This window comes from Moschus berezovskii, chromosome 6 (assembly GCF_049115385.1).
Source record: "Moschus berezovskii isolate FMDL1 chromosome 6, NW_MosBer_1.0, whole genome shotgun sequence".
Classification (NCBI taxonomy): Eukaryota; Metazoa; Chordata; class Mammalia; order Artiodactyla; family Moschidae; genus Moschus; species Moschus berezovskii.
This window is the reverse complement of record NC_142465.1, coordinates 28,646,276-28,671,274: the sequence shown is the minus strand read 5'-3', so window position 1 is coordinate 28,671,274 and position 24,999 is coordinate 28,646,276. Positions and strand designations below refer to the sequence as shown.

Genomic DNA, 24,999 nt, shown 5'->3' with positions numbered 1-24,999 from the left:
TCTCTGAACAGTGCTTGAGAGGATTTCTCATAAACTGTACACCGAGATGGAGAAAATGAGCAAACGTTCTCCATTTTTATTCCTAAAGGTCAACTTCATATCTTCGCCCCTGTTGTGCATTAATAACTTGACAGTCGTTGAACGCTTACATCTCTCATTAAATCCTCACCACTTTGTGAGGAAATTTCTAGTACCCCCATCTTAACCATAAGAAAATCAAATCTCAGAAAGAATAGCTTTCCCACTGTGTCACAGCTGGTGGGAGAAGACGCTATAATTTGAACCCAGGTCCAGCTGAACGTCACTCGTTTTGCCATGATGCTCGTCTTTCTCTTGGCTTCGCCTCCTCTGTTTTTCTCCAACTCAGTGCAGACACTGCATGCAATATGTTAAGACCTTTCATGGTCTGTATTTTCATTGGAGAGGTCATGTAAATTGATTAACATTCAGCTTTCTGGGCTTGGAGGTTCATTTCCATCTAGTTTCTGCATGCTCTGAAAAGGAGGAGCCCCTCCCTTTTGAACAGAACATTAGTTTTCACAGGTCTGTGGCATGCCCAGGAGAGCCCTGAAGGAGACTGTCTGGTGGGAACAGCTTACCCGGGAGCCCTGCTCCTCCTCTTCCACCCCCCTGGTTTCTCTCCCCTTGATCCTGGCTGCCACTCCCCTCTGCTCCTGAGATCTTAATTCCTTTGTTTCTATCCAGCCCAACCCCTTTCTAGAAGCACATCTAAGAAAAAAATTAACATTTTCAAGACAGCTTTTGCTCAATGGCAGGGGAAACCAAAAGAAATTAATAACAGTAGAGAAGTATTTTTTTTTAAACTGCATGTTTCTGTTTCAAAAACTATGAATTTTACCAGGCACCTAACTCCTTCCTCTAAAATAATTACACTTCAGTCTTTAATAAATGTGAACAGCTTCCTGGCCCTTTGATGGCCTATAGGTTTCATCTTATTTCCTCAGCACCTGGGACCTGGTTTCTTTGTCACCCCCTTTTTTCTGGAATGCAAATCTTTTTCTCTAGATAGGGTCCTTGCAGTCAATTCTGGTTTCCAGTCTGAGGTCTAGTGGTGGTTTAAAAGTATGTCCAAAAACTCTCCTTCATTTAAAAGGTAGAAGAGATTGTCTTCCCCTTGGTTATAGCCTGTGCTTAAGAACCCACTACTTCTTTTTAAAAAATATTTATTTGGCTGCCTAGGGTCTTAGTTGCAGCATGAGGGATCTTCGCTGGGGCTCTGGTTGAAGCACAGGGACTCTGTGGTTGTGGCACATGGGCTCAGTAGTTTGCAGTGCGTGGGTTTAGTTGCTCCTGGGCATGTGGGATCTTAGTTCCCCAACCACAGATTGAACCTGTGTCCCCTGCATTGCAAGGCAGATTCTTAACCACTGGATGCCTAGGGAAACCCCCCAAAACTCACTTCTAATTAATAGAAAGTTGAGGAAGTGATGATGTCAGACTTTGGAGAGTAAGTCATAAAAGGCACTGTGGCTTCTATGTTGCTCTTCTTTGAAGTACTGGTTCTGGAGGAAGCCAACTGCCATGCCATGAGGATGTTGACTCCTGTGGAGAGATTCCCAAAGCAAGAAAATGAAGGCTTCGTGCCAGCAGCTGTCTTGGAAGTAAATCTTCCAGCCCCAGTCAAGCCTTCAGATGAACACAGCCTCAGTTGCCATCTTGACTGCAAACTCCTGAGGGATCTTGAGCCAGAACAGCCCAGCTAAGCTGCTCCTGAATTCTTGACCCACAGAAACTAAAAGATAATAAATGTTTATTGTTTTATACCGCTAAGTGTTGAAAGCAGCTTGTTATGTAACAGCAGATCATCAGTAAGTTCACACCTAATTTTCAAGTGGTATTTGGGCAATGATTGTTACACACAGTTTTCACATCTTTACTTCCAGTTTCTTCTTATGGTTAAGAACTTAAGTAGCTGGGCAGATTATTTAAACTAAACTTCAGTTTCCTCATCTCTAAGATGGGGATAATAATAGGTTCTACCTCAGTGAGTTGTTTTGGGTATCCTGGTTCCATAGTAGGGCACTCAACAAGTGGATAACTTCTAGTATAATTAATATATTCTCAACGAATAGAATTCATGGTCCTTCTTGCTTTCTAACAGTCCATTCTTTTTTCTTATTGCCACGACTTCTCACTTCCATGAGAAACCTGGTTGGAAGCTTGCTGTAACATGGACATGTGTCTCTGTGTGTGTTTTCCATGTTGTACTGTGTTAGACTGCTTAGGGATCTCTCCAGTTGACAATCATGAGGGTAGGAGGAACCTCCTGTCTTTGTTGCCATGGTGCCTGAAAGTGAAAGTTGCTCAGTCATGTCCAACTCTTTGTGACCCCTTGGGCTATACAGTCCATGGAATTCTCCAAGCCAGAATACTGGAGTGGGTTGCCTTTCCCTTCTCCAGGGAATCTTCCCAACCCAGGGATTGAACTGGGATCTCCTGCATTCCATGGTGCCTAATACCAAATAAAAGAGTAGATAAGTTATTCAGCTTCTTCTTCTGTTTGCACATAAGTTGTTATTGGCACTTGATGGCATTAAAGTGATTAACTCTTATCTCCAGCCAGAGGGTACATATGAAAAAACAAAAGCAAATTGGAGAATACATTGTTCATTTTGCTTCTGTCTTCCCAGCCCAAGAAGCCTATGATTTTAGTGCCAGTTTGTTGTGGGTAGACAGTAGTTCTTGCTTCCATATCCTTTTAGCATACTGGGGTCATTAGAAGCAGGGGGAATGTTGTTGTGAGAACTCCTTCACAGTAGATGAAATATGATTGATTATTTGAGGCACTTTAAATTTGAAACTGTGATTCAGATTATTTATTGCAGCACAGGTTTTCAGAAAGGGGGCATTAAACATTATTCTCTAATGTGGAAAGGCAGCATAGAACAGAGAAAGTGAATGGGGTTGTTTCTGACCTAGGTCCAAATCCAGGTTCAAGAATTTATGAGTAGTATAGCCCACTCAGTATAACCAGACTTCCATGAATCTTCTTGCCCCATATTCCCTCTCTTTGGGGTCTGTTTATTCACTGGACACTTATCAGGTATTTACCATGTGTCAGAGGCTTCCCTCATAGCTCAGGTGGTAAAGAATCTGCCTGCAATGCAGGAGACCATGGGTCGGGAAGATCTGCTGGAGAAGGAATAGACTACCTACTCCAGTATTCTTGGGCTTCCCTGTGGCTCAGCTGGTAAAGAATCTGCCTGCAATGCAGGAGACCTGGGTTTGATCCCTGGGTTGGTAAGATCCCCTGGAGAAGGGAAATGCTGCTCACTCCAGTATTCTGGCTAGAGAATGGAGACTCAGTCCATGGGGTCGCAAAGAGTCAGACACGACTGAGCGATTTTCACTTCACCTCACTTTACCATGTTTCAGACGATGCTGGGCACAGGGGCTACACCAGCAAACAAGACTCCAGCCCCACCCCTTACTGATTCCTGAGGACTGACAAGTTGTGGTCTGCACATGGGGTGAATGGGTGCCAGGCAGCTCCCCGTGGTGGCATCATTGGGTTACATTTCTCTCAGTACAAATTCTAGGTCAGCTGCAGCCCCTGGTGATTGTATCTTTCTAGGTGGTAGGTTTGGATGCTATGGAGCAGCCCATTATGCTGTTTACTTTCAGCTTTGCTTTGCTAAGGAAAATCTGGGACTTGTTATTCTGCTGTTAAAATGTTAATTAGTTATACTTGAGACCATAAACACGTAAGCCCAAATTAGTAATTTTAATACCTCTTTGCTGAAGCCAACTGGGAGGGAGAGCCAGATTTGGTGGAACATGAGCCTAATGCTTTATAATCAAAAGCAAAGTGATGCCCAGTGGAATTTAACCAAAGAGGAGGGATGGTCACCATGATGCATACACAAACCCGTCAGGAGTGTCCTAGAAATTGGAAAAAGACAACTTTTTCCTGCGGCTCAGTGTCTTTCCTGGTACTCCCTAACAAAATTGATCTGTGCAATCCATCTAGTCTGTCTAGTCCATCCATCCATCTATCCACTCATCCATCCTTCCACCTTCAAGTGCCTGCTGTATATCAGAAGTAAAAGTTTTCTTTCTCAATAAGTCTGTGATCTAAGTATTTAATAGAGATAGAAAATTGACAGTTTCAACATGGTATTATATATTTTAAAAATATTAATACCCAGTATTAGTAAAAGAAAAAGGAGATGACTGTATTTAAATATTGATGCTGGGAGTGTTAATCGATGCACTTGTTCTGGAGAACAATTCAGTAATATTTCCAAATGCTCTAATTTGTATTTCCATTTGTCAAGCAGTTATAGGAATATGTCTGGAGCATATAATATTGGAAACATATGTGGATGTGAAAGAATGTTTATTATTGTTTTTTATGATAGCTAGAAAAAGGGAAACAAATGGAATGTACAGTAGTAGGGGATTAGTTAGTGACATTAGTTTGGAGATTCAGTGAAATGCAATGCAGTCTTGAAATAATATGTTTTGGAAGGAAGTTTAATGCCACATTGTTAAATGAGAATAGTAGGTCACAAAATCATAATAGTATACCAATTTTGTATACTAAATATATGCATAAAAGCTCTGCTGACAGTGGCTGAATTAATCTTCAACTTTTTGTTTGTGAGTTTCAAGATTTTCTACAATGAACATGAATTACCTTGGTAGTTATGAAAAACCATTAACAGTAGGTGTGATGAACGTGCAGCTCCACTAAGGGGCTTGGCCAGGTGCTCTGGGGCACTGAGGTGAGAACTCAGGAGCAGAGCTCAGCTGAAATGAAGCAGTTCTGTCTCTCATGCTTGTGCGTGTCCATTAATTCATTCAGTACACATCCACATTTACACGTGTGAGTCAGGCAGTAAGATCAGAGAGGGCGGCAAAGCCAGCTTGTAAAGAGCTTCACAGACCATCCTGGGACTTGGATTTTATTCTGAATGAGATGGACAATGTTGGGAGGTTTTGAACTGAGGAGTAGTGGTGCTCTGATCACTTCAGCTGCTCTGAGCCACCACAGGCAGACGTGGGGAGAAGGCGGCCCGTTGAATGTTGGGAGAGCTAGAGTCCTGGGCATTGCCAAGTATGTGTCCACTTAAGCCATGGCTCGGTACAGTCAGGAAGGTGGCTGTGAGCCCCGGTGTCCTGCCAGCTTTCACTGGCAGCCCCAGACCTCCTTCCCTGCTCTGAGTCCTGGGAGATGAACTGTGAACCAGCTACCAGGCTCCCTCATCCTCTGGTTTCCCCATTGGTTTCAGCCAGTGGGGAGGCCAAGTGAGAGTGGTCTGGAGAGAAGAGTCATAGTCAAGTAAGTTTTCCCAGCTTCCTCCCTCTTAACTTCCCTCTGGCTCCTGAGTCCACCTTGACCACAGGTTTCAGGCCTGGTGAAGGAGATTCTCGACATATTCCTCCCTCCTGGGACTTCAGCAGTTCCTTCCTTCTCTGTGTCGAGCCTGGGGTGGTGACTGTCCCTGTGGTCGTGAGTTCTGGCCCCGTACCCTGCCCGCACCTTTGTAAACAATCCCTTTAGTAACCTTCCTTCAGATTATATAGCCTGAATTTGCTGTCTGCTTGCTGCAGCTGCACTTGTCTGATAATCCTGCTTCTTCCTGGTGGGGTTGGGAATGTTCTGACTCCGCAGGGCACCAGGGGCTGGTCCACAGGAACCCACAGCCCGGAGTGGCCTGCAGGTTACAGGGACTTCCCAGAATAGATGTTGGTAACTGCGGTTCCAGGTGAGGTCTGGGAAAGCTGATGCCCTCGAGGTCACGTCTGTAAGTTGTTGTCTGGGTCCCTGTCTGCCCCAGGGATTTCCCCAGACCTTGGGCGGGAGAGTTCCTTCTGTCCTTCCCATCTATTCCCATCCTCAACACACACTAGATTCAGAAGGACATTAACCTTCACCTGTACTTGGAACCAATGAACATGTCAACAGGAGGTGGTAGGGTGGTAGCAGCATTAAGGGCTTGGACTGCAGAGTCAGCTAGACCTGGGTTGAAACCCTGCCTCTGCTGCTGGGCAACCTTGAAAGAGTTACTTCACCTCTTTAGTCTCTCTCTTTTGTGTATTTGAAATTTTTGCAATAAAGAGTTTGAACTTCATGCATCAATAAAAGTTTGGGGGAAGATGAGCCCTCAGAAAATCTCTCCTAAGTCTTCTTCTTGAGACGCAAATGAATGCATAATAAACCCTCCTTTCTTTATGATGTTCACTATTCAACTGCTCACAGTTGTTAAGATTCCTTTCAGAGGCTGTTTTGAAGTCATCTGTCAGCAAGGAGTGGGGAAGTGTTTTGCTACGAAAGCAGCAGAGGGTGTTTTTCTTAGTGACTTTTAAATTATATTGTGGTCTGCACTTTCTAAAATAATGTCTTCTAAGGAAATAAGATAACTGGATGGCATGGTTTGCTTTTAAATTGGGTTTCAGACTTAAAAAATCGAGGAAAGTGGAACAGATGAACCTATTTGCAAAGTGGAAATAGAGACACAGATATACAGAACAAACATATGGACACCGGGGGCAAAAGGGGAGTGGGTTGAATTGGGAGATTGGGATTGACATGTATACACTGCTGTGTATAGAGTGGGCTTCCCAGGTAGCACAGTAGTAAAGAATCTGCCTGCTGACGGAGGAGACGTGAGCTCGGTCTCTGGGCTGGGAAGATCCCCTGGAGTAGGAAATGGCAATTTGTCCCAGTATTCTTGCCTGAAAAATTCCATGGACAGAGGAGCCTGGTGGGCTACAGTCCTTGAGGCAGCAAAGAGTCAGATATGACTGAGCACCTGAGCACATGCATGTATAAAAAAGCTAACTAATGAGAACCTATTCTATAGCGCAGGGAACTCAGTGCTCTGTGGTGACAAAGAGGGATATATGTCATATGGCTGATTCATTTTGCTGTACAGCAGATATTAACACAACATTGTAAAGCAACTAAACTCCAATTTTATAAAAAAGGACACTCATTTGGAAATTTATATGAGTTGAGGGGAAAATCGATTGTGTTAAGCTACTAAAATAGGTAATTATCTGTTCTAGCAACTGGTGTCAATTTACACAAACACACTTTAACTTTTACCCCTAGAATTTTCCTGAAGATGATTTTAAACATCAAATATAAAAACACTAAAATAAAGGAAAGAGGAAAAAAACATTAGCGGCTCACCAAAACAGTACCTTTTCAGGGAAGAGAAGGATGGAAGAAAGAGTGCTGGGCTGAAAGGTATGAGTGTTAGTCGCTCAGTGGTGTCTGACTTTTTGCGACCCCGTGGACTGTAACCTCTCAGGCTCCTCTGCCCATGGAATTTCCCAGGTAAGAATACTGGAGTGTATTGCCAGGCCCTCCTCCACGGGATCTTCTTGACCCAGGGATTGAACCCACAACTCTTGTGTCTCCTGCATTGGCAGGTGGGTTCTTTACCACTAGCGCCACCTGGGAAGCCCCCTCTGCCCTCTGCTGCTGCTGCTGCTGCTAAGTTGCATCAGTCATGTCCAACTCTGTGCAACCCCATAGACGGAAGCCCACCAGGCTCCCCCGTCCCTGGGATTCTCCAGGCAAGAACACTGGAGTGGGTTGCCATTTCCTTCTCCAATGCATGAAAGTGAAAACGCTCAGTCGTGTCCGACTCTTAGCGACCCCCTGGACTGCAGCCTACCAGGCTCCTCCGTCCATGGGAGTTTCCAGGCAAGAGTACTGGAGTGGGCTGCCATTGCCTCTGCCCTCTAGGAGTTGGTAGTTTAATGGGAACACTGTTCCCTAAGCTTTACATGTCAGATGCTTCCGGTGAGAAAGAGAAGCCCTTTCATCTGTCACTTAAATTCACTGAGCTTTAATGCTATTGATGATACAATTTTAGTCATACTTGAGGACTTTTTTCCTGCATGGTACTTCTTCAGATTACATGCTGAAGGAGAGCTGTGATGGGCAGGCTAATGAGAAGATACACTTTCTCTGTTCTATTCAGTATCTCCGACTACCTACCCCAAAGGTATTAGGACTAATAGGGAAGAAGCAGCTCATCACCTTTGAATTTCTTCTGCTTTTCCTCAGACCACAGGGCCTCACCTGATGGAGGGTAATGGGCAATGTGACAGCCACAGAGTGAAAGAAGCTTCAGAATAAGAGACCACGTGGAAGCAACCCTTTTTCCCTAGGACAGTTCACCTTGCAACAGGAAGCAGCTAGAAATCAGACCTAATATGATAAGAGGGGAGAGGGCAGGGAGGAAGGGGGTAGGAATACCGAGAGATGCCAATTTGGATAAATTGTGTTCAAGGCCACTTAACTTTCATCCAGCATGCCAAGGATGCACGATTTATTCATGAAAGTTTTGGTCTGTTTTTCCACTCCAGTCTTGAAGTGGAGATATGTGAGCCTTGCTTGGCAGAGCGCCCTGCTTACACAGCACCGTCCCTGTAACCTCACCCTAGTTTCGGGGGAATCTGGGGCTGGAGGTGAAGCAATCCAGAGCAGTTTTCCTGCATTACGTGCACCTTCCCAGAGTCTTCCAAATAAATGGATGGTCAGTTTGAGCAATAATAACTTGTGTGTTTTTTTATACCGCAGGCTTTGAGTATGATATCTTTGAATTCAGTTTAGATCAGAATCTATTGCCACTCCATTATTTGAAAAAGATCTTTAGCTCACCCCTACAAATGAAATTTGTCTTCCAAGATATGGAAAAGAGACATGAAAGAAGAAATAAATATTAATGATGGTATACATTTGAGATTTCCCAGTTGTTAAGAAATTCAGACCTGACCATAACTTATTTGGGTATCATCCAGAAAAGCTGTTAGAGCAAAATCAAAGAATGCCCAAGGCTGAAGACAAACTATGGATTTTATGTGGAGAGGGAAATTCTAATACTATAACAGAAATGGGCCTTGGAAAATCTACCTTCCATGTAAGAGTGACACAGACCATATGTAACGCAGAAACTTGGGTGTTGTCTAATTTGGAAGAGAAGCTTCAGGTGTAACATGCTAGCTCTCTGCAGATATATAATGGGCCCCCATGTGGAAGAAGGGTTGTATTTTTTCTGTCTGTGAGGCAAAGGGCTGAACTGCTATATTAATGTGTAAACTCATTAAATGAAGGAGAGAGATGGGTTTCTCTTTAGTAAAAGGAGACATTTCTGGGGAGCAGTGCAAGGATGGACGAGATCTTTGCAGAGAGAGGTAGCAAGGTTCTGGTCACTAGACAGGCTGGAAAACTGCTTAGCCCACTCTTCCTCTGCTTGCTGCATTCCAGCCATGCTTCTTTTTTCCAGTTCCCCAGAGGAGCCAGGCTCTTGTCTGCACCATGGTTACCTCTGCCTGGAATGCCCCAGTCATTCTCCCCTGCTCCCCGACACTTTCAGCCTGCTAAATCTTGCTCATCCTATAGGCTCAACCTAATTGTTACATTCACATAGGTTTTTCCTGAACCCCTTGTTTAAAGAGTCTTACTAATAAAACTATACCACAGCACCTTGTCTTTTTTTCCTTTATGCATGTGTGCTAAATTGCTTCAGTTCTGTGCAACTCTTTGCGACCCCGTGAATTATAGCTCGGCAGGCTCCCCTGTCCATGGGATTCTCCAGGCAAGAATACTGGAGTGGGTTGCCATGCCTTCCTTCAGGGAATCTTCCCAACCCAGGGATCGATCCCTTGTGTCTTATATCTCCTTCATTGGCAGGTGGGTTCTTTACCACTAGTGCCACCTGGGAAGCCCTTTTTTGTTTATAGCACTTACCAAATAAAGGCGTGTGTGTGTGTGTGTACAGCCTTATCACATCATATCCTATTTTGATATATCTTACATGTATCTACATATATTTATATAAAACAGCACAAATGTACTTTTTTTGAGTTGTTTTTTTTTTTTGGCTGCACTGTGTGGCACGTGGGATATTAATTCCCTGACCACGGATCAAACCTATGCCCCTGTAGTGGAAGCATGGAGTCTTAGGACCAGGGAAGTCCCCACAAATACACTTTGTGTCACCGTTTGTTTAATGTAGGTTACACCACTGAAAGGTGAGCTTTTGCAAAATGCACTGTGTTTGTTTTGTTCGTTCTATTGTGTACAGTGCTTGGAACACAGTAGGTGCTCAGTAAGTGTGTTGAATAAATGAATGAATGTGATTCAGCCACCAAAGAGTCTTGATTAGTATGAACCACGAGAGGTGATTTTAGATGGAGCCTGGATCTAGCACTAAATAATATTGCATCACCTTGTGTGAAAGTAATTTCTTTTCAATTTAATTTCAACCCTTCTGATTTTGTCAAAGAGAAAGCTTTTTTAATGATCGCCTTTAATAACTGCTCTAACACTTGCCAATCTCCCTTGGCAGTGCAGACAGAGAGCAGGCAATAGTGTCTAGCTGGAATTTAATAACATGTTTTGTTTTTATTGCATTCATTTCTGATTGCTTTTATTTGTGGCAAGTGATATTGATTTTTCCTTTATGGACATGATCCACAGTTTTCTTTTGAAATAAAACTAAAAATGTGAGTTTATTTAATTAAAAATATTAAGGAAATAATGTACAGTTATGATATCTTGAATATCTAAAACTTTCGTTCTTGGAGGATCTGAAATTTGGAACAGTCTAGGTCACTGATTCCTATTAGTCCATCCCCAGACCAGCTCACGTCCATGACAGAGGAAATGCAGTGAAGTCAGTTTCATAAAGCTAAATTTAATCATTGTCATTCTGGTAGCATGTTCTTTTGTGATACTAAAGTATCCTTTTCCAAAAGAGATGGTGATTTAAAAAAGTCCCAAAATTGGTAAAATAGTGTATTGGCAGCTCCATGTTGTTCCTTCCCTTTTAATTATGTAGGGTGATCGTGTGGGGGAGACAGTTAAACCTGCCTTGGAATCCGAAAGTCTGGACCCTACTGAAATTAGAGGACTGCTGTAATCCCTTCCAGTGTGGAGAGTGGATTTAACAATTGCAGGTAAAATCTTGTGTGCCCTCTGTGTGAATAACCACCAAGTATGTGTGTGTTGTGCTCACAGTGGACCCTTGCTCCCCATCCTTTCTGTTTAAAGGATTTGTCTGTTTTCCATTCATTTCAAGCAGGGATTCCAAGTAACATATTTATAATGAAAGAGGATGTGTAAATAATTTGTAGAAATGACGAGAGGTGTGTGAGGGGTGTAATGGGGGAGAGAGATGGTTGGAGGTGGGGTGGGGTGTCCCTGTAGCATCCTCTTCGATCGGAGAGAGGACAGGGTGGAATGGGGTGAACCTGAGCTGGCAGGATGGGTGTTCTGAGGGCGGCAGCAGCCTTCCTGTTTCCGGAGGTAGGGTGATGGGAGTCGGGCACGGAAGAGAGCAGAGGTTGGCAGGGAGAGGGAGGCGGTCACTTGTGGCTGGTCACACGCACGAGTCCTGTGCCACCAGGAGGCTCTGTTACCCAGAGAGCAGCCTGGGGAAAGGTTGTCCTGTTAGTGAGCTGTTGTAACTGCTGCCTTTTCCTGCCATCTGTGGCTGTGCAGAATTGGCTTTGCTTACAGAACTCGAACCCCGAGGCTAAGATACTGATATTCCTGTTAGAAATTCAGCAGAGATATTAAGACTGGAGAGATTACTGATTGAGTCCATTTTGATGACCCCCCTGATTAAAACCACCCAAAGAACCAGATCCTTAAAATGACTTAAACTGAGTGTAGCCCCTGGTTAGTGTTTTGGCTTTGCATGTGAAGCTGCTGACCTTGGTGACATTCTTACTGTGGTTGGTATCATCTCTCACCATCTGAGCTGGTTATATCTGTGGTGTATATGTGTATTTGTATGTGTGTGAAGCGTGTACTCACACGTATCCAAGTCAGTGGCTATTTAGATCTGAGTCATGTAATCAAGGGTTCACATTTTCAACTTGGCAAATACTCAGCGGATATTTACGGCACCCCTGCCAAACATCATGGTGGCGGGGGATGCTCTGAGTGCTAAGTGTATGTCTGTTGGTTCATACAACTCACGTTTGCAACAGTATCGTCTAAGTTAGGATGAAGCAAGTACTGCTCCAAAGAGACCAACACAGTATTCCAAGAGCACAGAGCAAGACACATTTACTTCTTGAGGGATAAATTAAACAAGGCTTTACTGATATTTGATACAGGCCTCAAGAAGATGGCGTGGGGTGGACAGGCAAAGGTAAAGATATGCCATCCTGTGGTAAGAAAAGAATGAATGAAGATATAAAGGAGAAGATTTTGTTTGGGGAATGGTGCCTTGTGACGTAAACTCCCAGATTATCACACAGCACATGGGTAGTAAGGGCTGTTTTTACGCCTTTTGCTCAGACAGTGCCAAACAGTTGTGGCAATAGATGGTGCTGATGGAAGTGTGGGAATGCCATATGGCAATGGGAAAAAGTCAAGGGGTGATGCGGATTGACATCTAATAGAATATAGACCTAGCTTATAGTCAACAGTTGTTTCATTGCTAAGTTGTGTCTGATTCTTTGCAACCCCATGAACTGTAGCCCTCCAGGCTCCTCTGTTAATGGGATTTTCCAGGCAAGAGTACTGGAGTGGGTTGCCATTTCCTTCATCAGTTTATGGTCATCAGTTAATAGATGTTTTTGTGAAGAAGGGTCCAGTAGACATATACTTCGCTTTACATATTGATGTTTGGGAGGGATGCATTTAAGAACATGTGGGCTATTTGACAGATGACCACATGAATAATGTTACATCCAGCAGAGTATGATTTTCTTTATACTTAAACCACGGTCAATGGAACTGTATTTTTCTCTGGAAAAGTCAGAATTCTTTTAACATAGCTTTCTTAAAGAGAGCTTCCTACTTTAAAGTATGCTGGCCATCACAATAGGTGATTTTTTTTTCCCTCCAGAATAATCCAAATGTTACACTTCTGAATTGAAAACAACTTGAAGCCAGTGAGTAGAACTTCAGGCCTGCTGCTTACTGTTGGAGCCTGCATTAACCTGAGTTCTGTTCTGTCGCTCAGTCGTGTCCGACTCTATGCGACCCCGTGGACTGTAGCCTACCAGGCTTCTCCGTCCATGGGATTCTCCAGGCAAGAACACTGGAGTGGGTTACCGTTTCCTTCTCCAGGGGATCTTCCCGACCCAGGGATCGAACCCGGGTCTCCCGCATTGGAGGCAGACGCTTTAACCTCTGAGCCACCAGGGAAGCCCACATTAAACTGAGTGGTCCTTCTAAATACTTGCCAGCAGGTGGTGACACTGCAGTCTATGCAGTTTGTTTCCTTTTATTTATTTATTGTTAGAAAACACATACTGCCTGTTCATTACAGGAAAAATTAGAAAGCACCTTGGAGAAGGGTGGGCAGGAGTCTCAGGGTCCCACCATTTGTAGGTAATCACTGCTGAAGTTCCGGCATACGACAGCCTTGGTTGCACAGTGACCAAAGTCAGTTCAGTAGTTCACAATCAATAAGGTCATGCTTGCTAGGTATCTGTAGCCTCGAATGATCACAGATCCCTGGAGGTGAGAACCGCGGCGAGGCCCGCGTCAAAGACCATTGCCACAGCTTCCCGAAGAGGTGGAAGGGTAAATTGAAAACCGTTCTCTGGACCAAATCCTCTTACAGGGACAAACGTGCATCCCCAGATGGGCACACAGCCCACTCTGGGAACTGCCGGTGAGCCCCCGGCTTCTGGCCATCTAGGCCCCAAGTGGAGCACCTTGAATGGAAGCACATGGGGTGAGCAGTTGTGGCGCCGCAGCCGTGGGATGCAGCCGGCCCCACAGGCTGCTCACACCACAGAACCCACCTTCACACGAGCTGGAGGGCCAGAGGCAGCTGGGCTCGCCTGATTCTCATACCCGGACCATGGCGGAGTTGCCTGTGTAACATTTCAGGCTGAGCCATGTATTTTCAACACCTGTCTTTTTATCAGTAAAAATCATTTTCAATATCCATTATGGTTATTAACAAACCCTCTGATATTGATCAGAGGATAAAGGTAATTGAAGCCTTATAATAGACATGTCAACATGTGATTTGTTGCTCTGGTCATTTAGTCACTAGGTCATGTCCAACTCTTTGCGACCCCATGGACTGTAGCCTGCCGGGCTCCTCTGTCCGTGGGATTTCCCAAGCAAGAATACTGGAGTGGGTTGCTCTTTCCTTCTCCGGGGGATCTTCCTGACCCAGGATCAAACCTGTGTCTCCTGCATGGGCAGGCAGGTTCTTTACCACTCAGCCATCTGGGAAGCCCCAGCGTATAGTTAAGTCTTTAAGGTGCTGAATAACGGCTTACTTGTAGGATATGAATTAAAACTCACGGATCTGTATATCACACTGTTTATGCTAGCGTATTTTGAAGATAATTATATTTTTTTCAATTTATAGGTCAGGGTGTGTGTGTGTATAAATTGCTTAACACTTTTCAATTTATATTCTGTATATGTGTGTCTGTATTGCTTAACAAAAGTGAAATTTCATGCTATATATGGTGTTATAACCTGCCTCTGTCATTAATAGCATGTTATGAATGTACTTATGAATCAATCTGCCTCTGCATTATCAGTGCTAATGACTTTGTAGCAGTCCATTTTATGACATGAGTTACTCACAGCTCACTACTAATGGAAATTTGTGATTTTTACAACTTTTTACTATTATAGGTTATCACTACGAAGATTATCTTTGTGCATCTTTCTTTGTATACTTATTTTATGAGAATATGTTCCTAGAAATGAAATAGCTGAATCATAGCATATGCACATTAAAAGATGTTTTGAACAAAATTTCAAGTTATTCTTTGAAAGGACGTATCGTCTCACCGGGACCAGCTTTCTTTTTAAAATAATTTTCTGTAATTATTTATTTTTGGCGCGTGGGGGCTGCACTCCGCCTGCAGTGCTCCAGCTCCTCACTGTGGTAGCAGCTCCTGTTGCAGAGCAGAGACTCCAGGGCACAGGCTCAATAGTTGTGGTGCGCAGTCTTAGTTACTCCGAGGCACATGGTGTCTCCCCGAATCAGGGTCTTCCCGAACCTGCACTGGAAGGCAGATTCTTTACCACTGAGCCACCAGGACAGCCCAGCACCAGCTTTCTTAAATACTCTCCCACATTGGAAGAATGTTTTTAAAAAATTTGCCCATCTGATAGGTTAAAAATGGTTACTCATTAGTCTTGTTAGCAATGTTGGACTTTAAAAAATGTTTGCTATTTCATTTTTCCCTTTTATTATTGTTCCAAATATGGGCAGTGTAGGACGATTCAGTTCAGTTCAGCTGCTCAGTCGGGTCCGACTCTTTGTGACCCCATGAATCACAGCACGCCAGGCCTCCCTGTCCATCACCAACTCCCGGAGTTCACTCAAACTCATGTCCATCGAGTTGGTGATGCCATCCAGCCATCTCATTCTCTGCCGTCCCCTTCTCCTCCTGCCCCCAATCCTTCCCAGCATCAGAGTCTTTTCCAGTGAGTCAACTCGTTGCATGAGGTGGCCAAAGTATTGGAGTTTCAGCTTTAGCATCAGTCCTTCCAATGAACACCCAGGATTGATCTCCTTTAGAATGGACTGGTTGGATCTCCTTGCAGTCCAAGGGACTCTCAAGAGTCTTCTCCACCACCACAGTTCAAAAGCATCAATTATTCAGCGATCAGCCTTCTTCACAGTCCAACTCTCACATCCATATATGACTCTCCCTGTCAATTGCCAGATGCCTTAAAATTACTTAATTTTTGGATTGGGAAACATACAGTCAACTTAAAGCATTTTAAACCATTACCTTTTCGTAACTGAAGTCCCTGTTTAAAGGTGGGGCAGGGTTTCAGCTGTGCTAGTTGTGGTACTCCCCCCAGGATCCCTTGGGCATTCTTTTAGACCCTCCTTTGACGTGATGTGAAGTCTCTCAGTCGAGTCCGACTCTTTGCGACCCCATGGCCTGCAGCCTACCAGGCTTCTTCATCCATGGGATTTTCCAGGCAAGAGTACTGGAGTGGGTTACCATTTCCTTCTCCAGGAGATCTTCCCGACTCAGAGATTGAACCCAGGTCTCCCACATTGTGGGCAGACGCTTTACCGTCTGAGCCACCTAGGAAGGGAGAAAGAGACCTTTTAGCTGCCAAGCTACTCACAAATGCTGATGAGATGCTTATTAGGTCATCAACATTGAACCTGCCACAGTAATATTCATATAACTCAATGTGAAATGAGAGCTTAGAGTTATTGAATTAATTTGATGGATGTGGATAGCCCAAGAGACCATTTAACCACCAGAGGGATACTTTCTCAGCAGAATCCACTAGTTTTCTTGTCTCCAGTTGATTAAATTAACCAGAAGATGGCTATAGCTTCAGTTCATTTGCTGATGTGTTTTAAGGAAATGTGCTACAAGGGAGTAATATTCCTCCACCTCTACTCCATCATTGTTTTAGAATTCAACCTATGGATCCTGGACCAAGCTCACAGTTCTGAGAGGGCTGTTTCTGTGTGGTTTAGACATGAAAAGAAGACTAGCTTCCAAGCGTAGGTGACTCTACCCACAGCCATGAGGAACCTTCTCCCTCCATGGTCACCTGTTGACGGATGTACACAATTGCTTTAAAAAACACTGGATCTCTAAATTAAGGATTTGTATTTAGTGAAAGTGTTAGTTGCTCAGTTGTGTTTGACTCTTTGCAACCCCATGGACTGTAGCCCGCCATACTCCTTTGTCCATGGAATTCTCCAGGCAAGAATACTGGAGTGGATTGCCATTTCCTTCTTGGGATCTTCCTGACCCAGGGATTGAACTCGGGTCTACTGCATTGCAGGCAGATTCTTTACCATTTGAGTCACCAGGGGAGTTAGGACCTAAAATTAAAATACGTTGAAAGGTAAGAATGACTACAAGTTCACACTGAAGGATAAATCACTTACCTTAGATCTTTCTGAGAGAAGGATTGGGCTCCCAAAAGAGAATGAGGTAAGTGAGTCTCCACCAGGGAGAAAGAGAAAGGAGAGGCTGGGGTTTGGTTTGAAACTCATTTTGGATGAACTACAGATTTGCTTTTAAAGCCCTTTCCATTGTGTCACTGGTATTTGTAATGGAACAATTTGTGAGTAAATTGGCATTTTAATTTAAATTGTTCTGTTGCTTAAAACAACTTTCTCTCTCCCTCTGCTTTCCCTCTTAGCAAACAAAGTTATCATAGGGATTTAGTGAAAATTTAGTGTTTAATCTGTTTAGTAGATACCCGCCTTTAAGAAGATGTGTTGATCCTTCTGCTCTTCGGATGTTTCCTGCTTTTCAGTCTTGAAACTCCCTGGCCCGCTTTTCCCTGTGCTGCTCTCATCTGTTTGAAGAACATTCTTCGACTCTTCTGTTCTTGCGCTGTTTGCTCGTCCCATATCTCTGTCCTCCATTCTCCAAGGAAGACCCCTCACTCCTGCCTCTTCTGTGCAGTCTTCCCTGGACCCCATCGCCTGCACTCAGGTGCCTCCTGTGTTCAAAGAGCAGTCATCCCTTTCTGAATGCGTGCGTGTCTGCTCAGTTGCTAAGTCGAGTCCAACTCTTTGAGGCCCCATGGACTGGAATAGCCCAGGAGGCTCCTCTGTCTGTGGGATTCTCCAGGCAAAAATACTGGAATGGGTTGCCATGCCCTCTTCCAGGGGATCTTCCCGATTCAGGGATTGAACTTGCATCTCCTGCATTGGCAGACAGATTCTTTACCACTGAACTGCCAGGGAAGCCAAGAAATCGCTGCTTTTTTGGACACATAACTGTCCAATTAATAAATTAAAAAAAAAACTTTTTAAATACTAGAGAGATACGTTGTCATAAAAATGTAAATATAGAGAAGGTGAGAGAATGAAATTCCCTCTCCTCACCCCTCTCCCTCCCCTACCAGCTCTCATAGGCCTAATATGGCTTGCTGTGTATCTTTTCTGACTTTTCCTATTCATATACAAACGATGTATATATAAAATTATTTATACAAAAATAAGATCACGCTATGCTATAACTTGCCTTTTAAAACTTAATATGCTATTTGTAAGTTTTATTTTATGTTTTCATGGTTATATTCTGGTGTACCTCCCACTTTATTTAAAGAATCCCCTCTTGATGGACACTTAAGTTATTTCCAGTGTCATCTTATTATAGACAGTGATGCGGTAAACATCTTTTTACACAGACCTTTGTGTATGTTTCCTGGCATTCATCTCAGTAGAAGAGGAACATCTGAGTGGAGGGGGCTACACATTTTATTTTAAAAAAAAATTATTTTATTTGGCTGTGCCAGGTCTCAGCTGTGGCACGTGGGATCTTCAGTCTTTGTTGTGGCATGTGGGATCGAGTTCCCTGACCAGGGGTTGAACCCAGGCCCCCTGCATGGGGAGCAGAGAGTCTTAGCCACTGGACCACCAAGGAAGTTCCTGCACATTTTAAAAACTGACGGATATTCCCAGACTGCTCTCTAAAAGTGCTTCCTTACACCAGTTTGCGCTCTCATTGGCAAACTGTCACTCAGTTCTGCTCTCACCTTAAATGCCACTTTCTTGGGGAGCCTGACTTGTCACTTTTACCTCCAGGTGGTATGGGGTGCCCTCCTTTCTTCTCATGGGTCCCATCAAAGTCCTGGTTCTTTGCTGAATGTTGGCACTCACCCCTGTGTTTGAATGTTAGATGATCAGTCATGCTGTTCCATCATTGAGCTCTTTATTTTTCCTGTAAAGTTTTTATTTCCCCTAATTTCTAAAGTCACCCATGTGCACTATGTAAAATCCCAACATTATGGAAATATCTTACGTTAAGGAAATACACAAAGATCTTTGTTTGTTTGAGATAGTCCACTTATAAACCTGTGTTTCTCATTAGCACTGACAGCATGTACCGTCCTAACTGATTCACGCAAACATCTCACCTGCAAGCCTGAATTCTTTGAGGGGAAGGGGCCATATCTTTTCATTTTTGTGCCCCAGCACTTAATATGGTACATAGTGCATCTCAGTAAATGTTTGTCACCTGAAAGGATTGGTTGAGGGGAGGGTGTAAGATAAGCCTCAGACAAGTTACTTAGGTGCGTGTTTTTGCTTCAGTTCAGTTCAGTCACTCAGTCATGTCTGACTCTGTGACCCCATGGACTGCAGCACTCCAGGCCTCCCTGTCCATCGCCAACTGCTGGAGTTTACTCAAACTCATGTCCATTGAGTCGGTGATGCCATCCAACCATCTCATCCTCTGTCGTCCCCTTCTCCTCCCACCTTCAATCTTTCCCGGCATCGGGGTCTTTTCAGATGAGTCAGTTCTTCGCATCAGGGGGCCAAAGTATGGGAGTTTCAGCTTCAGTATCAGTCCTTCCAATGAATATTCATGACTGATTTCCTTTAGGATGGACTGTTTTTATGCTTGCTGCTGCTAAGTCGCTTCAGTCGTGTCCAACTCTGTGCGACCCCATAGATGGCAGCCGACCAGGCTCTGCCATCCCTGGGATTCTCCAGGCAAGAACACTGGAGTGGGTTGCCATTTCCTTCTCCAATGTGTGAAAGTGAAGTCGCTCAGTCGTGTCCGACTAGTAGTGACCCCATGGACTGCAGCCCACCAGGCTCCTCTGTCCATGTGATTTTCTAGGCAAGAGTACTGGAGTGGCTTGCCATTGCCTTCTCCGGTTTTTATGCTTAGCCTTCTTTAAAAAGGATGGCTTTGAATGGATTCCTCTCATAGTACGAGGCCCTTAACAGAATCTCTAATTCTGATGAAACTCACCCTTTCTAGAAGATTTGGTTTCATAGCCCTTAGGACCTATTGAGTTCCTTTAACAAAGCAAATGCAGTAGCCTGGGAAGCAATTATTAGCGGAGGGAGATTGGTTTACCAATGTGATTTGTTGCTGTGTGTGTTTATTAGCCACTGGCTCTGTGCTTGTGAAGTCAGTATTCCCTACTCTCTGCTGAGCCAGGCAGTCTGGTGAAATAAGAAGGGAGGCCAGGCCCTGTTCAATTTCCAGAATCTAATTGCAACCAGAATAATAGCTACCGTATATTGAATGTTTTCCATCCTCATAAAAACCCTATGAGGAAAGTATCGTTTCCTCCAGGTTCCAGATGATATTTGGTCGCAGATGTAAGTTTTCCAAGGTCCCTCAGCTCTTAAGTGGCACTGGGTGATTTTAAATCTGAGTCTTTTTGTTAATAAACCATCTTTACTCTTTTTTTTTTTTTTTTTTGGATAGTCTTTCCTTGTCCCCAGGTGCCCAAAATGATCTTTCTGCTGTGAAACAGGAAAAGCAGATCATTTTGATAGAAAAGCTTGGAGTCTCTTTGTTCATTGAAAACACTCTTTGAATCCTTGAGAAAACACCTCATCTTTAACTTTGCTTTTTTTATACTCCTCTTCTAAAATCATGGACCCTTGGAGACGAAAGGAATCAAGTCCTCAGCTCATACACTTCTGGGAGAGGAGTAGGCAATGGCTGACTTTTTACCCATCCTTACCATTGTGGTAGAAAATCTTCTGAACTTTGCTGTGTACATGAAAAGCCTGGTGTTGCTTTGGATTTATCTGGGTGCAGAGGTAGAGTTTCACAGAATTAATCATCAGAGGTAAACTCTGAAGTAGGGCTGGAACATAAGGATAGGCTTGTCCGTGGACCCTTTGAGGACATACAAATTGCCTCAAAGCCACGTTCTTTCAAAGAGTCTAAATGAGATCTTGCAGATGTCTTTTTGATTGTATCCATCCGATCCCAAATGATCCAGCATTTCTTTGATTTTTACTGATGTGTAGAAAAGGAGATATATGTCCAGAATCAGTTATCTGAAATTTTAAAGGTAATTCTTTGCTTATTACATATTATATTGCATCAGAACCCCAGTGGGACTGGGGTTGCACTCTGCGATCAGACATATTGATATATCTGTGGTATGACTTACAGCTAGAAGGGAAGACTATAAATATGTGTCACTTGGGGTCAGAGTTTTGTTACTAAGTGATTGATTTACACACACTTAGAAAAAAACTTTCTGGGTCTCAGAATTAAAGATAAGAATGTGTGGGCCTATTATTTCCTCCCTCTTTGCTCTGATAGAAGTTGAACTTACGGGGCACCAACATAATGTCTGACAGAGGATGTTGTTGTTCAGTTGTTTAGTCGCTAAGTTGTGTCCGACTCTTTGTGACCCCATGGACTGCAGCACACCAGGCTTCCCTGTCCCTCACTATGTACTGGAGGAGGGAATGGCAAGCCACTCCAGTGTTCTTGCCTCGAGAACCCCAGGCCCTTTGTTAAAAGCAAAGCAAACTTTGTTTCAAGGAGGCGTCTGGGGGGCTGCTTGGCACCTTTCTTGTGTGTGTGTCTGCTTCCTTTCTTTGTGTGTGTGCTTAGTCCCACACTTGACAGGTCTCAGGGGTGAGGAGTTCCCTCGGTCTGCTCTCCCTGACCCCCGCTTCAACCAGTTCCTCAGCCACGTTCCCTTTCTGTCTCCTAAGGGAACCTCAACAGCCGGTCTCCACCCGTGTCTTTGTGAGGACCATCACACCTCACACTACTCAGCAGGCTGTTTTTCTCAAAGCCACATACTCCCTAAGCCTTTGCTCCTTGGTTCCGGGAGCCTTCACCATGGCAACCATTTGGCTCGTCTCAGTCCATTCCCAGGTGGTCTCTGAGGCTTTGCCCACGCAGTGCCATGCTGAAAAATGCAGCCTGGCCCACGAGATCGCTTGCATGTTTTGATTGCTTATTTTGGCTTGTGGCACAGGCCCAGGGATTTTTCTGCAGAGGGATGGGTTTCACCATGCCCGGTGGCCAGGCTGCTGTCTCTCACCCTTCTCGGTGTCAGCCACACGCACTTCTTACACCCATGGTGATGCCTCACCGTTTCCAAAGCCTTTCTGAGATTCAGTTCAGTTCAGTCGCTCAGTCGTGTCCGACTCTCTGCGACCCCATGAATCAAAGAGGCCAAAGCCAGATGGTTCGACACACTCCTGTTTCTGCTCCCGCTCTGGTTCCTTGCGGCCGCTTACATTCTGTTTAGCAAATGCTTTTCCAGTTTGTGGGCTCCATCAAGCCATGAGTGTCTTCAGAAACTATTTATACCCTGAAGTGTCTGTCTGTTGCTGCTAGTGGCTGGAGTTTGACAGCTGGTACCATCAGCTTCTCCCGGCACCTCATTTATCAGAGTGTAGTATTCATGCCCGGTGGCTCTTGGGCCAAGAGTCTTCAGTCATCCAATGACTTAAATTGCCAAGGTAACAGTGTCTGGTGAGACCTCAGGATTTACAACCTGTTCCCAGGCTCTCGAATTCTTGCTGACACACTTTTTATTCTCATAACCACCCAGAACTGCGAGGTATGTAAATCTTTGAACTTTTCTGCAGAATTCATTTCTCTGCCTTGAACAAGGGCTCAGCCCACAGAACATGGGCTTTAGGGAACCCATGAACTTGTGGAAATTGTGGGCACTATTTTCTATGGATACGAGTGTGGGCATTTGTTGAAGAGAGGCTTACGTGGGTTCTTAGCATCCTGTTCTATAACAGTGTGTCCTCAGGAAGATGATTTCGTCTTCTGAGCCTCTGAGAAATGAGAATAATAAGAGGTCTTACCCCATTCATTTGCATGAGGAGACAATGAGAAAATGTATATAAACTGCCTGGTACAGTGCCCATAAGCATTCAGTAAGTGTTGTTGTTCAGTCTCTGAGTCATGTCCAACTCTTTTGCAACTCATGGACTGTAGCCCACCAGACTCCTCTGTGTGTGGGATTTCCCAGGCAAGAATGGGTTGTCATTTCCTCTTCAGGGTATCTTCCCAACCCAGGGATTGAATCTAAGTCTCCTGCATTGGCAGGTGGATTCTTTACCACTGAGCCACCAGGGGAGCCCTTCAGTACATGTATTCATCTGTGATCCTCAAAAAGTTAAAATTATGTGGCTGCTTTTAATCTCTTGGAATTAAGTACAGATGTATAATCAGTAATGATTATCAACATCCTTACAGCCCTTCATGCTGTACCAAGAATCTTTGCAATACTGCCTCATGTGATTTTCACAGCATCCTTGTGAATGGTGGGAGAGACTGCGTAATTATCCCCTCCCACAGATGAGGAAACTGAGGCTCAAGGGAGACCAGACCACTTGGCTAACTGGACTCAGAAAAATGGCTTCTGCTTGGTTCTAGTGATCAAACAGACTATTAGACACATGGTTACAATACAGAGTGTGATGAGTACCTTGACCCTTGAAGTCCAGAAAGTTAAGAGGGTCATCAAGAGGGTTAAGTCATCAAGTTAAGGGTCAGGGAAGGCTCCTGGAATAAGTGACTTTTAATCTGAGCCCTTACACAGAGGTAGGAATAGGCCAGGCAGAGAGTGGGCTGCAGAGTGTTGCCTATAGCGGCAGAAGCACAAGCTGGTTCCTGGAGGCAGGGTGCCTCTGGGGTTGAGTGCTTTGTGGCAGAAGGGGATGAAGATGAGGCAAAAGAGCAGTTTTTGTGCCCCCCCCTCCACCTTCTGGCTCAGCTGGTAAGAATCTGCCTGCAATGCTGGAGACCTGGGTTTGATCCCTGGGTTGGGAAGATCCCCTGGAGAAGGGAACGGCTACCCACTCCAGTATTCTGGCCCGGAGAATTCCATGGACTCTATAGTCCATGGGATCGCAAAGAGTCAGACACAACTGAGCGACTTTCACTTCACTTCACTTCCAAAAGATGAATGGCTGAAGAAAGAGGAAAGGAGTAGAGCAGAGAATTACATTTGGATTTATAGGCATACCTACAACCATGCAGCTATGTAAAATAATTCTGAGGGAGACAGACAATGTGGGGATGTGTTTGGTGTATTAGGTGAGGAGGAGTGTGTATAAAACTACCCATATGCTGTGATTTTAGTTGTGTAGAAGTGACTCTACAAAGGACCAAGATGTAGAAGTTAAGCTGAAGAAAGAGAGTAACTCTTGTTGAGTTGATATTTTGGGGTTTATTTTTTGGCCATGCCACGCAGCGTGTGGGATCCCAGTTCCCCAACCAGGGACCAAGCCCTCTGGACCATCAGGGAAGATGGTATATTTTTGAAACGCACTGTGTTATTTTTTAGGTGTTAGTTTAGTTGTTTGTTGCTCCCAGTACTTGGCCTGGGTGATCCAGGCTCCAGCATTCTTTCCACTGGGCCTCGAGCCTCTTCAGTTTTGACTAATTGATTCATTCGTTCATTTTGTGCTTTTGCATGCATGCAAGTCCCAGTTATGTCTGTGTGTCCGTCCCTGGATGGTCAGTATTCAGAGCTCAGAGCTCAGCCCCCGGCCCCAGAGCCCCCCTTCTCTGTGTCTAGACAAGATCACTTGCTCTTACTTGCTCTCATGACACCTGTAATTAATACTCGCCTTTCTTTATGTGAGGAAAAAGAGAAGGCAGCGGCAGTCCGTGAACTAGGCGGCCCTTTCCACTACCCAGGTGGAATGAAGCAGGGAGACTAAGTCACTAGCGAGGTGACAATTGAAATAACTGGGTATCAGGCAGAAATGTCCATTTGACCCGGCGTGTTACTGTTTGGAGTCTGATGCTTTTGGAAAATTGCCTGGCTCCTTCTAAGTTTTTCACAGGGATCAAAGGCGTTTGCTGAGTGTGTTTTTAAGCAGTTACTTGGAAGGTTTCCCCCTCTTGCAGGTCAGCGAGGAAAACAGCAGCGAGATGCTGTGAGAGTGTCCACCACCAGCAGCCTTTACCCGCTGGTCCTCTTTATGCATTCTGCGCGTTTCTGAGGTTCTGTCCCTTCCAGAGGCAGCTTCAGGGCACAGGGAGTTAAAAACGGTGTTTAAGATTTGATAGGAGATCCAGCCAGTCCATTCTAAAGGAGATCAGTCCTGGGTGTTCATTGGAAGGACTGATGCTAAAGCTGAAACTCCAATACTTTGGCCACCTCATGAGACGAGTTGACTCACTGGAAAAGACTCTGATGCTGGGAGGGATTGGGGGCAGGAGGAGAAGGGGACGAGAGAGGATGAGTTGGCTGGATGGCATCACCGACGGTGAACTCCGGGAGTTGGTGATGGACAGGGAGGCCTGGCGTGCTGTGATTCATGGGGTCGC

General features: G+C 44.5%; 1 protein-coding gene across 2 annotated transcripts in view; it reads left to right on the top strand.

Annotated features, from left to right (window-relative positions):
• TMCC3 (transmembrane and coiled-coil domain family 3) overlaps positions 1-24,999 on the top strand; it is a 285,879-nt gene that overhangs the window by 90,063 nt on the left and 170,817 nt on the right. Inside the window, exon 1 of one of the 2 annotated variants that reach the window (XM_088836865.1) lies at positions 10,925-10,944. The exons of the other annotated variant lie outside the window; for it this stretch is intronic. The gene's annotated coding sequence lies outside the window, so the exon portion shown is untranslated. Of the gene's footprint in view, positions 1-10,924; positions 10,945-24,999 lie in introns of those variants that run through there. 2 annotated transcript variants of the gene reach the window in all.